Source organism: Saccopteryx leptura, chromosome 3 (assembly GCF_036850995.1).
Source record: "Saccopteryx leptura isolate mSacLep1 chromosome 3, mSacLep1_pri_phased_curated, whole genome shotgun sequence".
NCBI classification, from domain to species: domain Eukaryota; kingdom Metazoa; phylum Chordata; class Mammalia; order Chiroptera; family Emballonuridae; genus Saccopteryx; species Saccopteryx leptura.
In genome coordinates this window covers 12,360,036-12,372,346 of record NC_089505.1, presented here as the reverse complement: position 1 = coordinate 12,372,346, position 12,311 = coordinate 12,360,036, and the positions used below count along the sequence as shown (strand labels likewise).

The 12,311-nt window shown below is 49.9% G+C and overlaps 1 protein-coding gene and 1 non-coding gene across 3 annotated transcripts in view; both read left to right on the top strand.

Moving 5' to 3' along the window:
- TIAM2 (TIAM Rac1 associated GEF 2) overlaps positions 1 to 12,311 on the top strand; it is a 109,389-nt gene that overhangs the window by 74,540 nt on the left and 22,538 nt on the right. The gene's annotated exons all lie outside the window — the stretch shown is intronic.
- LOC136401900 (U6 spliceosomal RNA) lies at positions 9,931 to 10,038 on the top strand. The gene has a single exon (XR_010750824.1). It is a non-coding gene; the product is annotated as a U6 spliceosomal RNA (small nuclear RNA).

Here is a 12,311-nt window from a genome sequence, read left to right as displayed (position 1 = left end):
TGGCTCTTCCACAAAATACCACGTGCGGGCGCTACCTCGGTAGGGAATGTATCTACCTGTATAGTTTAAGCCTAAAAAATTTGGCTCTCAAAAGAAATTTCTTTTTTTTTTTTTTTTTTTTCATTTTTCTGAAGCTGGAAACGGGGAGAGACAGTCAGACAGACTCCCGCATGCGCCCGACCGGGATCCACCCGGCACGCCCACCAGGGGGCGACGCTCTGCCCACCAGGGGGCGATGCTCTGCCCATCCTTGGCGTCGCCATGTTGCGACCAGAGCCACTCTAGCGCCTGAGGCAGAGGCCACAGAGCCATCCCCAGCGCCCGGGCCATCTTTGCTCCAATGGAGCCTTAGCTGCGGGAGGGGAAGAGAGAGACAGAGAGGAAAGCGCGGCGGAGGGGTGGAGAAGCAAATGGGCGCTTCTCCTGTGTGCCCTGGCCGGGAATCGAACCCGGGTCCTCCGCACGCTAGGCCAACGCTCTACCGCTGAGCCAACCGGCCAGGGCTCAAAAGAAATTTCAATCGTTGAACTGTTGATATTTGGCTCTGTTGACTAATGAGTTTGCTGACCACTGCGCTAGGAGGATTTCATCCTCTGCCCTGCAGAGTTGGAAGAGAAAGATGTTTGTCTCCTAATGCACTGTTGCTGGGACAGGTGGAACGCTGGAGCCTCTCACTCAAAGGACGGGTTAGGGGGCTCTAGAGAAATCACCTCACCCACTGGGTCCTTAGATCCTTATGGGTTAAAAAAGAGTGGTATTATTGTATTTCCCCATGTATAAGATGTACATATTTTTTAAAAACTTGAGATCTAAAAACTGGGTGCGTCTTACACAGTGGTTGTAGATTTTTTACTTGCGTTTCCTGCTTTTACGCGCTTGTTTTTGTGCTCATTGTTGAAGACAGTGATTCGTCATCAGACACAGATGGGGACAAGCTTATGGATGGGAGTTTTGACAGGGATGAGGAGTTGTATGAATTTTATGATGAATAAAACTTGAGTTCAATAACTTGATGTAATATTAATTTTTTCAAAATTTGGGCTCCAAAATAAAATTAAGGTGTGTCATATACATGGGAGCATCTTACACATGGGGAAATACGGCATATTTCCAGGGAGTTCCCAGGGGAAATTAGAGAGCCACATCTGTGAAATGGCTTTGTAATTTGCAGGGGGCTCTGAGCAAGGACGTCAACTCAGCCTTTAGCATGCTCCGTGAATTTTATACCCATTATCTCTTTTAAACCCGTTTCTGCACAATGACACCATTGAATAGATATTACCAGCCGGGTAGCCGGGCTGGCGGTAGACCCAGCTGTCAGATTCTAGAGCCACTTCTTGCCACTATACGTGCCTGCCCAGTGAGGAGAACGTGGCACTGATCACAGAGGAAGGGGGGAGTCGAACCCTGTGCTTCAGTACCAGCGACGTGGAATGGGTGCGTGCTTCCTCTCTGAACCGACTTGAAGGCAGTGCAACCCTGAGAGTTAGATCGCAGGTACGACCTCAGAAATCTGGGCACGACTCTTTGGTTCGTTAGCTTGATGTACAAACTTGGTTAAGTGTTTTCTAATCTGTTTTGTGTTAGCCTTTAAAGAAACTATTTCATAGCGCTATAATGACATTTCAGTAGTGGCTATTGTCCAGTAACTAGAAATCTCTGGAAGAAAAGTTCTCAAGTCAATACCAAGGATGAATACCTGATACTTGCATTTGAAGAGTAGTGATTTTGATAATGTGAAGTGTGGTTTATGGATCGTACCCACACAGGTAAATGCTTTTACCTCCACATAGTTTTTAATGGATAAAATTTGTGTTTTAAATTCTTCCAATATTTAGTAACCTTACAATTAAAATAGGGCAGCACAAAAAGTACTATTTTAAAAAATTAACCATTTAAAACTATATTTTGGGGTGCATTTAAGAACAGCAGTATTGGGGAAGACCCCTTCCATCTGAGTAGAAAGGCTCTCCCTACCCAGGGCTGGCTGGGGGCTTCTTTCTGGACCATGTGTGCTGCAGGGCCCGAGCGGTCCCACCAGGGGCGCTTCCTGCACTGGGTGGCTGCTGGGCTCTAGCCATACTCAATGTGTAACTTTTGCCAGATAAGTTTTAGAGACTAGTTCTCCAGTAATTTGTAACCACTAACTTTTCTAATTTGGACGTACCTTTCTTTAATTATTATTATTTTTATTTTATTTATTTTATTTTTTTACAGAGACAGAGAGAGAGTCAGAGAGAGGGATAGACAGGGACAGACAGACAGGAACAGAGAGATGAGAAGCATCAATCATTATTTTTTCGTTGCAACACCTTAGTTGTTCATTGATTGCTTTCTCATATGTGCCTTGATCACGGGCCTTCAGCAGACCGAGTAACCCCTTGCTCGAGCCAGCAACCCTGGGTCCAAGCTGGTGAACTTTTGCTCAAACCAGATGAGCCCGCGCTCAAGCTGGTGACCTTAGGGTCTCGAACCTGGATCCTTCTGCATCCCAGTCCGACGCTCTATCCACTGCGCCACCGCCTGGTCAGGCCTGTACGTACCTTTTTTAATGGAGGGTTTCCCACTGAGTTCTATGTATCCTTATTGAATTACACTTGTATGGACCCCAAATAATAAAATATATCCCATCCCCGAGTGGGTAAGACTGTCTTCGTGAGTGAACTTTTTATCCTCTTATTTGCTTTGTGTTATTTGCAGCTTTTCCTGCTTTTTCTCTCTTTGGTGGTGGGAGAAATATTGCAAAGAAAAAATAGTATCTTTCAACGTCAGTAGAAGTGCTGTTAAAAAATAACTCCAGCAGTAAGTGTCCTAATAGCAACTATCTTTCTGAATTCTATAGAAATACTTCCTAAAAGAAACATTATATGGCACCAGTATGTGAGTGATGATCTAATAAAAAGCCTGCTTGGACAATGGTAGGGACACATTAATTAGGAGCAATGAAGGGCAGCTCGTAAGCTGACCACATTCGTCTGTGTCCCTGTGAAGTCCCTCACACCTCTACCAGTAAGAGAAATCCCGAGCCTTGGGTTCCAAGAGAAGGTAGACTAAGCCAACTAGATAGAGCCAGCAGGGTCCGTGTCTCTTTTGTCTTGGAATCTGAAAGCTGATCTAAGACGCCCAAGAAATGCCATCAAGGAACTGGAATAGTTTCCTGAGCATCTTAGGGCTGCTCTCAGAGCTGAGCCCTTGGTCTGCCGCTGGAACCAGCTGGGACCCTACTTTTTGTTTTTCTAAGTTAGGGAACCAGGAGCCCCCTGGGCTACCACTAAGAAACATAAAAGATACGATTTTTAGAGAACCAGAGAAAAGGAAAGAGGGGTCAGCAGAGGGTCAGTCTGGGTATAGGCAGTTGGGCAGAGACGCCCTGATCGGAGTTGAACACAGCCCGAATTGTTGAACCCCAGTGAGCTGGATCGCCCACCTTCGGAACTCCTCTGCACCGTCCTCACTCTTCCATTCACTAGATATTTACCTGCCCGGAAATCCGTGGCTGACAAAGACTTGTCAGAGCTGTGGTCTGTCAAGACGTTGATTAGAATTGGAGTTATTGACATGTTTTCTTTTCAAATAAAGTGACAAAGCTAGAAAAATGATCTCAGCTCAGTACATCCTAAGATTATGTAACAAAGTTCTCTCCTGCGGAAACAGCTCATTGTGATGTTATCTATTGCCGAGAAGAAAGTTGAAGACAACACTCTTGAATAGAAATGTTGTGTTCAAGAAAATCGGCAGTCAACATGGAAGCCAACCGGAATGGTACTGTTAAATGTGAAGATGTGAACTGCTAGTGGGAGTGTCATCACTGTGAATACACAGTTCAGACAAATGTATGTGACGATCAGGACAAAAGGCGGCTAGAGAACAATGGAAGAGTGTAAAAACGTGGCTAAGGCCTGAGATCAACACCTGTGGATGGAAAGTGGATGGGCGGCAGTGTTGATAGATGAGAAAAGTCACAGTTAAGGATGCTTTTCAAAAATGTGAATTGAGCCCTGGCCGGTTGCCTCAGTGGTAGAGCGTCGGCCTGGCGTGCAGGAGTCCCGGGTTCGATTCCTGGCCAGGGCACACAGGAGAAGTGCCCATCTGCTTCTCCACCCCTCCCCCTCTCCTTCCTCTATGTCTCTCTCTTCCCCTCCCACATCCAAGGCTCCATTGGAGCAAAGTTGGCCTGGGCGCTAAGGATGGCTCCATGGCCTCTGCCTCAGGCACTAGAATGGCCCTGGTTGCAACAGAGCAACGCCCCAGATGGGCAGAGCATCGCCCCCTGGTGGGCATGCCAGTTGGATCCTGGTTGGGAGCATGCAGGAGTCTGTCTGACTGCCTCCCTGTTTCCAATTTCAGAAAAATATCTACAAAAAAAAAAAAAGTGAATTGAGAGATATGGGCTTAGGGGGACTTGTTTAACATATTTAGAATGAATGTTAGATGACATAAGGAAATCACGGAAGGAATTTCAATATAGGTCATGCTACGTCACAGGAAAAGCAGACTGAATCATCCCATCTACCCCAAAGCGACACAAAGTAAAAACTGCTAAAAGAAGTTAAGAGTTGTTTTCCTGAGCCCTGGACCTGAGCCAGGTGGGCACAGGTGGATTTTTGTTTTGGGCAGAGCTGAAGGTTTACGCCTTAAACAAATTAGGGTATCATTTGTCGTCTCTAGAAAAAGACAGAAGTCATTTTTAAATTCACACTTATTTACTCACTGGAAAATTTCAGCATAAGGTTGTATGGATGATTTTGAGTTTTATTTCAGACTTAGTTTCATAAGAAGAATCCTCTCTGTTCTGGGCTCACCTCTATATCACAGGTTAGAAAACCTCTCCTGTAAAGGGCCAGGCAGTGGCTACTTTAGGCTCTGGCGACCACTGAGCTCTGCGAGTCAGTGTGGAGGAGCCGTGGGCAGTAGGCAGATGAATGAACACGGCCGAGTGCTAATAAAACTTTATTTGCAACAGAAGGTGGCAGCCTGGCTTTGGCTGAGCCCTGCTCTCTTGAGCCAGCTTTACCTCACCTGTTTGTTTTAGGCGGGGTCATTAGAGTCTCCTTTATTCCAGGGGTGGCATGTGTTTGCATGCTGAAGTTAAGAGTGGCCCACACCCATCTTCTTCAATGAGCAGGTGTCACTATACCTTAGAAGTAAGCCATATCTTCTTCTTTTCTGGATGAAAAGTTGGAAAGAGAAAACACCGTACCTGGCACAAGATGGGCTGTTTTGTGTCGGGTACCTGAGAAGGAGATCGAAACGCCCAGTGTTGTATGTGAGATCGAGGCCTGGTTACCTAGAGCCCCGTCCTAGCCTTGGAAACATCCTTGGCAGGGAGAGCCTGTCTAATTCATTCCTGAATTCTGACCAAACTGTGTTAAATAAAGAAACCGAGCAGAAGGCAGGCAGCCGGCCTGCTTCACGCTGGCTCTGGCTCAGCCGCTTCCTCCCCGGAGAGGGGACTGGGGTCTGGCAGCCACAGTCACAGGTCCCTCCCTCCAGACACACAGCTCCGACCTGCCCTCCCGGGCTGTGCCGCCTGGGCACCAAGGACTGGCTAGTCCTGCACGCAGGCCACACCAGTGCCCTCTGCCCTCCCGGAGGCCGGCCTCCCTCTGGCCGGTCCTGCGGTGGCTGCCTCCCTCCCTCGGGCCTTTGCACAGCCTTCCCCTCCTCCTCCGCCGCCCCCAGTCTGCCGCCCCCAACCCACTACAGCCCGTCCTGCTGGCCCCCGCCACCCCACCCCCCAGCTGTGTGTGTCCCTGGAGCCCTCTCACGTTTTTCTGAGATACGGCGCCTTCCACTTTCTGTCCTCTGTCCTTGTCACCTCTGCCCTTCCTCCCGCTCCTCCTCGCATCCTCGTGTGGGGTCAGGGTCTTCTTCTTGTGCGTCACCCTCAGACCTAGAGCAGCGCCTGGCTGGTGTAGAGAAGGTGCTGAACTATAATAAAAAACTGCTGGATCCATGAAATTGGATTTTTCTGGCCTTTCCTTCAGGGGCCCTGGGGGAAATTTATTCTTCTCTACGTCTATAACGACTTGGGAAACGAGATGCCCCGTGCGTGCTGTGACTTCTCCTGAGCCCTGGCCTCTATGGAGCCCGGCGCCGGGCTGAGTCTGTGTACGTGCTTTGCCCCGTGGACTTTCCTCCAGGCCCTGAGACAGGATGATCCCTGCTTTACAGGCGACTCAGTCAAGGCCACAGCCTTGTGCGACTCCAGGGCTTGTGTGCATAACTCTCCTGTCATGGGAAAAAGTGACCGTTTAGTGCAAACCACGCGCTGTGGCCCTTGGTGGGAGCGTCACACTTCCATGGGGGTAATGGAAAGGGGTGGAGCTCCGGTGACGGGCAGGAGTCGTGTCCCCACACTTACTCTGCCATCACCTGTAAGGTGCATATCCCACAGGTGGCAGGGGTCACCAAGGTGCCGTGTCAGGAGGCTGTACTCAGGTCCACGTGGGTCCCCTCTCCCCGTCCCCCGGGGCAAGGCCCCTGCCCCTCCCCTGCCCCTCCCCTGCCCCATCTGCCTGGACGACCTGACTCTCTGGTTGAGGCTCAATGACCTTCAGTTCCCGACACACTCGGTGCTTCCCCAGCCCCGAACATTGCTTAGTTTAGTTGACTTCATTTACCCTTGCGCTCGTGGCTTCCACGTTCGCTGTCCTTACCTTGCTTAGACCAGAGTAGATCTCTGTTCTGTTCCATGGGACCCCGCGCTGCTTTGGACGCCAGTCATATTCGAATTACTGCTCAAAGCTGGTTTCCGAGCCAGACTCTGGCACTGTGAGCAGAGGGATGGACCCTCATACATGCTGAGTGATGAGAAGAGACTCCATTAAAATTCTTTTAAAAAATTAAACTACTCTATAAAAGGAAATTCAGACAGGCTAAAATTTTTAAATGAAATAATTTGAAATGCATTTCTACTTGTGGAAGTCTCAGGTTCAATTTCCAGTCAGGGCACACAGGAGAAGCACCCATCTGTTTCTCCATCCCTCCCTCTCCATCCATCCCTCTCCCTCTTCTTTCTCCTGCCCCCGTTTTTATCTCTCTCTCCCCACTCCTGCAGCTATGGCTTCAATGGTTCGAGCAAGTTGGCCCCAGGCACTGAGGATGGCTCCATGGTCTCACCTCAGGTGCTAAAATAGCTTGGTTGCTGAGCAATGGAGCAATGCCTCAGATGGGCAGAGCATCACCCCATAGAGGGTTTTTGGTCAAGGCACATGCGGGAGTTTGTCTCTCTGCCTCCCCCACTCCCACTCAATAAATAAAAAAAGTGCAGACCTACTTTCTCTCCTTCCCAATAAATCATGCCATTTTTGGGTCAGCAGACACTGATCTCTCCCATCACTGGTGACTGTCACATATGTCATTGCATTTTTGTACCATAATTTATTGAGGTTAATCTTTACAGGTCAGTGCAAAAGGACTCTCATCTGACATGAACTCACATTTAATTTTACGGTTTACATGAGAGTGTCTTTGGAAATAGAACTGTCTGGTCCAGAAAATAACGAGTATGAATGTTTCCTCATTCTTTTTTCTTTTGCACCATTTTGATAAAATAAAAATTGCATGCCAATCCAGGGACTGTATCAGTATAAAATGAATCATCCTCCCCCAAATATAAAAATAATCATCTTGAGCATCTTTTTAACCTCCTTCCAACCCTGCACCCCGTGAAGGTGCTGAACACTCCCCCCTCTTCCTGCCCCGTCTCCCCCCTCACCCCCCGCCCCCGGTCTGTGGCGCGTGTGCCATTTAACCCTCTGTGCTCCTTTTGGATGGAAATATCTGGGGTCATAGTAGCTTTTTCTCTGAGTGAGAGCGCGCGTGCAAGGGGGGGAGGGGCTTTAATGAAGTGCAGAGTAAATCGAGGAAAAGTCATTTGTACAGTTTTAGATACTTTTTTTGTTCATTTTACTGAGAGAACTCTTCTGACGTCCCTCGTTTGCCCGGCGCTGACAGCTGACAGACTGTTCAGTAGTGCAGACGCCTCGTGGCTTCCAGACAACGGACTGGTCAGTTCGTGTGCCCCACATGCGTGCACGCCGCCCGGACCACACCTTCCCGGCCCCGGATGGTCCTTGCAGACAAGCGGCCCTTGGCTCAGAGCCTACGGCTTGCTTTTTATTTTTCTCACCGTTCTTTTTAGGAACAGTAGTAGTAGTCACGGGAACCTTGTTCTTCCGTGTATCCTGGCATGATGGGACTCTGTGACCACTGTCCCAACTTGGATTTGGTCCAGGTCGAGGGTCCAGCGGAGGGCGGAGAGGCCGTGGGTGGCAGCGTGGGGTCTGCCAGATTTGTCACGTGTGGTGATGGGACCGGCTGCCAGATGGTGCGAGGCCTGTGAGCTGGCGACGTCCCTCACGGAGTTCCTCCCTGAGGTAGGTTAGCATCCTGATCCCCTGGACCAGGGATGCAGAAGTGGCCCACTCCGCGAGCGCTGTCATTTCCCAGTCAGCATCTCTCCGTGAAAGAGGACCCCGGATCATGCAGTACTTTTAAACCTTTTTGCATAGACGGGAAGTGTTTTTGGAGCCCAAGTAGTACAAAGTGACAGGTGCGTTTGACAGGGAGTTTGCAGCCCCTGTGGTCCCTAACCAAGGACCCCGTCACAAACTGAGCAGGAAAGCCCGTCGGAGCTCAGCTGCTGGGAAGGAGCAGACAGACTCCTGATGGGCAGGGATGCTGCATGGAGCAGCTACGAAATCTCAGCCATCGTCCTGAAATGGATGATGAGAGGTACTGATCTTTTTTTTTTTTTTTTTTTTTTTTTTTTTTATTTTTCTGAAGCTGGAAACAGGGAGAGACAGTCAGACAGACTCCCGCATGCGCCCGACAGGGATCCACCCGGCACGCCCACCAGGGGCGACGCTCTGCCCACCAGGGGGCGATGCTCTGCCCATCCTGGGCGTCACCATGTTGCGACCAGAGCCCCTCTAGCGCCTGGGGCAGAGGCCAAGGAGCCATCCCCAGCGCCCGGGCCATCTTTGCTCCAATGGAGCCTTGGCTGCGGGAGGGGAAGAGAGAGACAGAGAGGAAGGAGGGGGTGGGGGTGGAGAAGCAGATGGGCGCTTCTCCTTATGTGCCCTGGCCGGGAATCAAACCCGGGTCCCCCGCACTCCAGGCCGACGCTCTACCGCTGAGCCAACCGGCCAGGGCCGAGAGGTACTGATCTTAAGTGAGTTTTTTTTTTTTTAAGGTTACAAAACCCATGGGGAAATTGAGCAACGTCACAGTTGTTATGTATGCTCATGGGATGGCTTTCACTATGCGGCTGGGAGGAGGCTGGCCTGGTGCTGTTCTGATGAGCCTCGTGCTGAGTGGAGGTGAGGAGGCTCACCTGTGTGACTCAGAGCCGGTCTGAGGAGGCTCCGCCCCACGCCCCGCCCTGCCCAGGAGAATCTGGGTGGGCGCTGATCGTCCTGAGAGCTGTGCTCTGAGCCAGGAAACAGACGCAGTTCAGTCCCAGTAAGCAGAAGGTGACCTATCCGTACATTTGAAAAAACAGAACCAAAAAAAGAACTGTTTAGCTGTTTAGCTGTCTCTCTTTATCCCCCATTTTACTGAGGTTTTGTTGACAATTAAAAATTGTACCCGTGTTTAAGGCATACAACTTGATGATCTGATATGTGTGCACTTTGTGAAACACTGACCACAGTTCAGCTGATCAGCCCGAGCACGCCAGCACGTCTCACAATGACCTGTGTTTGGTGTTGTAAGCACACTCAAGACCTCCATCTCCTTGTCTATAAATGAGATCAGATCATTTTCAAGTAGGGATCCGCTTTGGTGTAACCTTAGAAACACAGAAAAAGATTTTTTTTTTCCCCTTTTGGTCAATATCACTATACGGCATAGTTGTAGAGAAAACTGTTTCTATTTAATTTTTCGAATTCTTTGTTTTGTGCTCCCTTATAAAAGGTGGGGCCCGTGCTCGCTTCGGCAGCACATATACTAAAAATTGGAACGATACAGAGAAGATTAGCATGGCCCCTGCGCAAGGATGACACACAAATTCGTGAAGCGTTCCATATTTAAAAAAAAAAAAAAAAAAAAAAAAAGGTGGGGCCCACCATGAACCCAAGGCTGTCAGCGTCGGTCGCTACAAACTGGACAGTATCAATCGGAGGCGCACAGCCCGAGATCCGGGTTGTCACTGGGCGCCAGCCCGCGCCACGAGGCTGCCGAGCCCTCACACGCACCTGGCCCTGTGAACACCCGCCTGTTGCCTTAAAGCACCTTTAAAGCTGCGCTTCTGGGGTGGAGGGTGGAGGTCAGCCCAGTGGAGGGCAGTGTTCTCTGAGGAAGTGTGGCAGCCGTGTTCACTCTCGAAGCAGAGACGCCTCCGGAGGCGAGTGGCCGTGTCCCTAGCCACCTGGAGTGTTTGGATTCTCCTGGGCCCAGGAGAGCCCTGCCCCTGTGGTGGGCAGATACAGCTGGGCAGGGGAGGGGAGAGACACGCCGGCTTTGCCCCATGTTCTGCCAGGTACCCGGCAGTGGTTGGCCCCGTGCAGGGCTAGAGAGAAGAAGGTTCCCGGGCCATCAAGTCCAGCCGTGCCCCCTCGCCCCTCTTCTGCAAGGTCGGGGTGAGGGTTAAATGCCGGCACGTTCCACGAGACCACCTCCCACCCGAGTCTGTCTGGCCTAGATAGAGTCCACACTCCCTTTCCTCCTTGACCCAGGGGACCACTGGAGGGGCAACTCGATGGGGCAGGGTGTACGGCTTCTCTTCCATCAACAAGGAAATTGAGGGCTCAGCAATGAGTCCGCCCAGGAGTCCATGGAGGACTGGGGGCAGAGTCAGGACTAGAACGCAGGGCTTCTGAATCTTGTCTGTGCTTTTCACCCCCATCAGCACACGCATGTGTGAAAATATCCCCACCCAAAGAGTCACTGCTCCTAGAAATTGTGTATCAGATGCACCCGGAATTCTACCTTCAGCATCATCACTAAGAACAGAGGAAATGACACATGGCCATCTGACTCAGATGTCATCTGAAACCACACTTACAATCAGTCGCTCCTTTTGGGGGCCCTGCACCCTTTGATCCCAGGTGGTCCTCACCGTCGTCCCTAGACAACAGCTGACCTGTTCATGGTGAGGACAGAGGCTGTGTCTCACCTGAGCACCTCATTGGGGTACCTTAAAAAGTACATTTGCTCTGAAAATCTCACCTAACAGTCTTCCTTCCAAGTTGATCTTAGCAGAAGTATTCATCAAATGAATTCTGATTTTCTAACATGGCAAGATACTTTATTTTTAAAATCTCGTTACTTTAACACTGCATTGTTAGGTGTGATTTTTGACATCCCAGCCAGGCAAAGCTGTCTTCTCACCAGCTGCCACTTAACTTACGGTGCATTTTGTCAGCTCTCATTTTATACAGTATATATGAGTTTAATATAGAATCTATAGCTCTGGAGACTATTTTTCAGGGTGGCAAAATTATGTTGTCTGAGATTGTGTTGCAAAAAAATACCAGTATGTATATAGATTTCAAATATAAGGGCGTTTTGGAGTCTGAGTATTATTATCTTGGACTGTTTAGCTTATAGTAGAGGGCCAGACCCGAATCCCTGGGTCACAGGTATGGTTCTGCCTGCTTCCGCCTGTGTCACGAGCTCAGTCCACACACCTGCCTGGCTGGCCATCCCGCAGTGCAGACCCTGGGGACAGGGTGAGCTGGCTGGAGACAGCGCCACTCCTGGGAAACCCAAGTGGAATGTTTGCTATGCTGGTGGGTAGACCAGTTGCTCTCCCTTGGACCGCACATGAGCTTCACTTGGGAAAGTTATAAAAACGCCTCTACCCGAGACCCCAGAGACTCTGACTCAGTCGGTGCAGGCATGTGATGTGCACGGTCTGTTACATCCCCTAGTGCTCCTTTGTGACGTCACCTCCTGGAAGAGGGGGGCCTCTTTGGCTCTTGCTCTGTTATTAGGGGCTCGGGGCATGACTGAGCAGTGTGGCAGTCTCTTCAATAGCGATTCATAACCTTCGGTTGTTTTAAACACCATGAGACGTTTTCATAGCTCAAGTTGCATTCTGCTTGGTGCCTAACGATGCGCATCTGTTTCTCAAGCCTTGAAAGTGTACCCAGGATGAACGCCTGACAGGCACTCCCAGAAACAGGCCTGTGCTTCCAGGTAAGGCCAAAACCTAGCGGGTAGTGTGCAGGTCCAAGGACAGGCCTCAGTAGTTCCACGTGGTTTGAACTTCTGGAGAAGGAAATCCTACTGTATGTGTTTTTATGGCCACTTGGAGGCTATGCACCTGTTTTATGGTTAGTCTTAACTTTTGTGCCAAGATT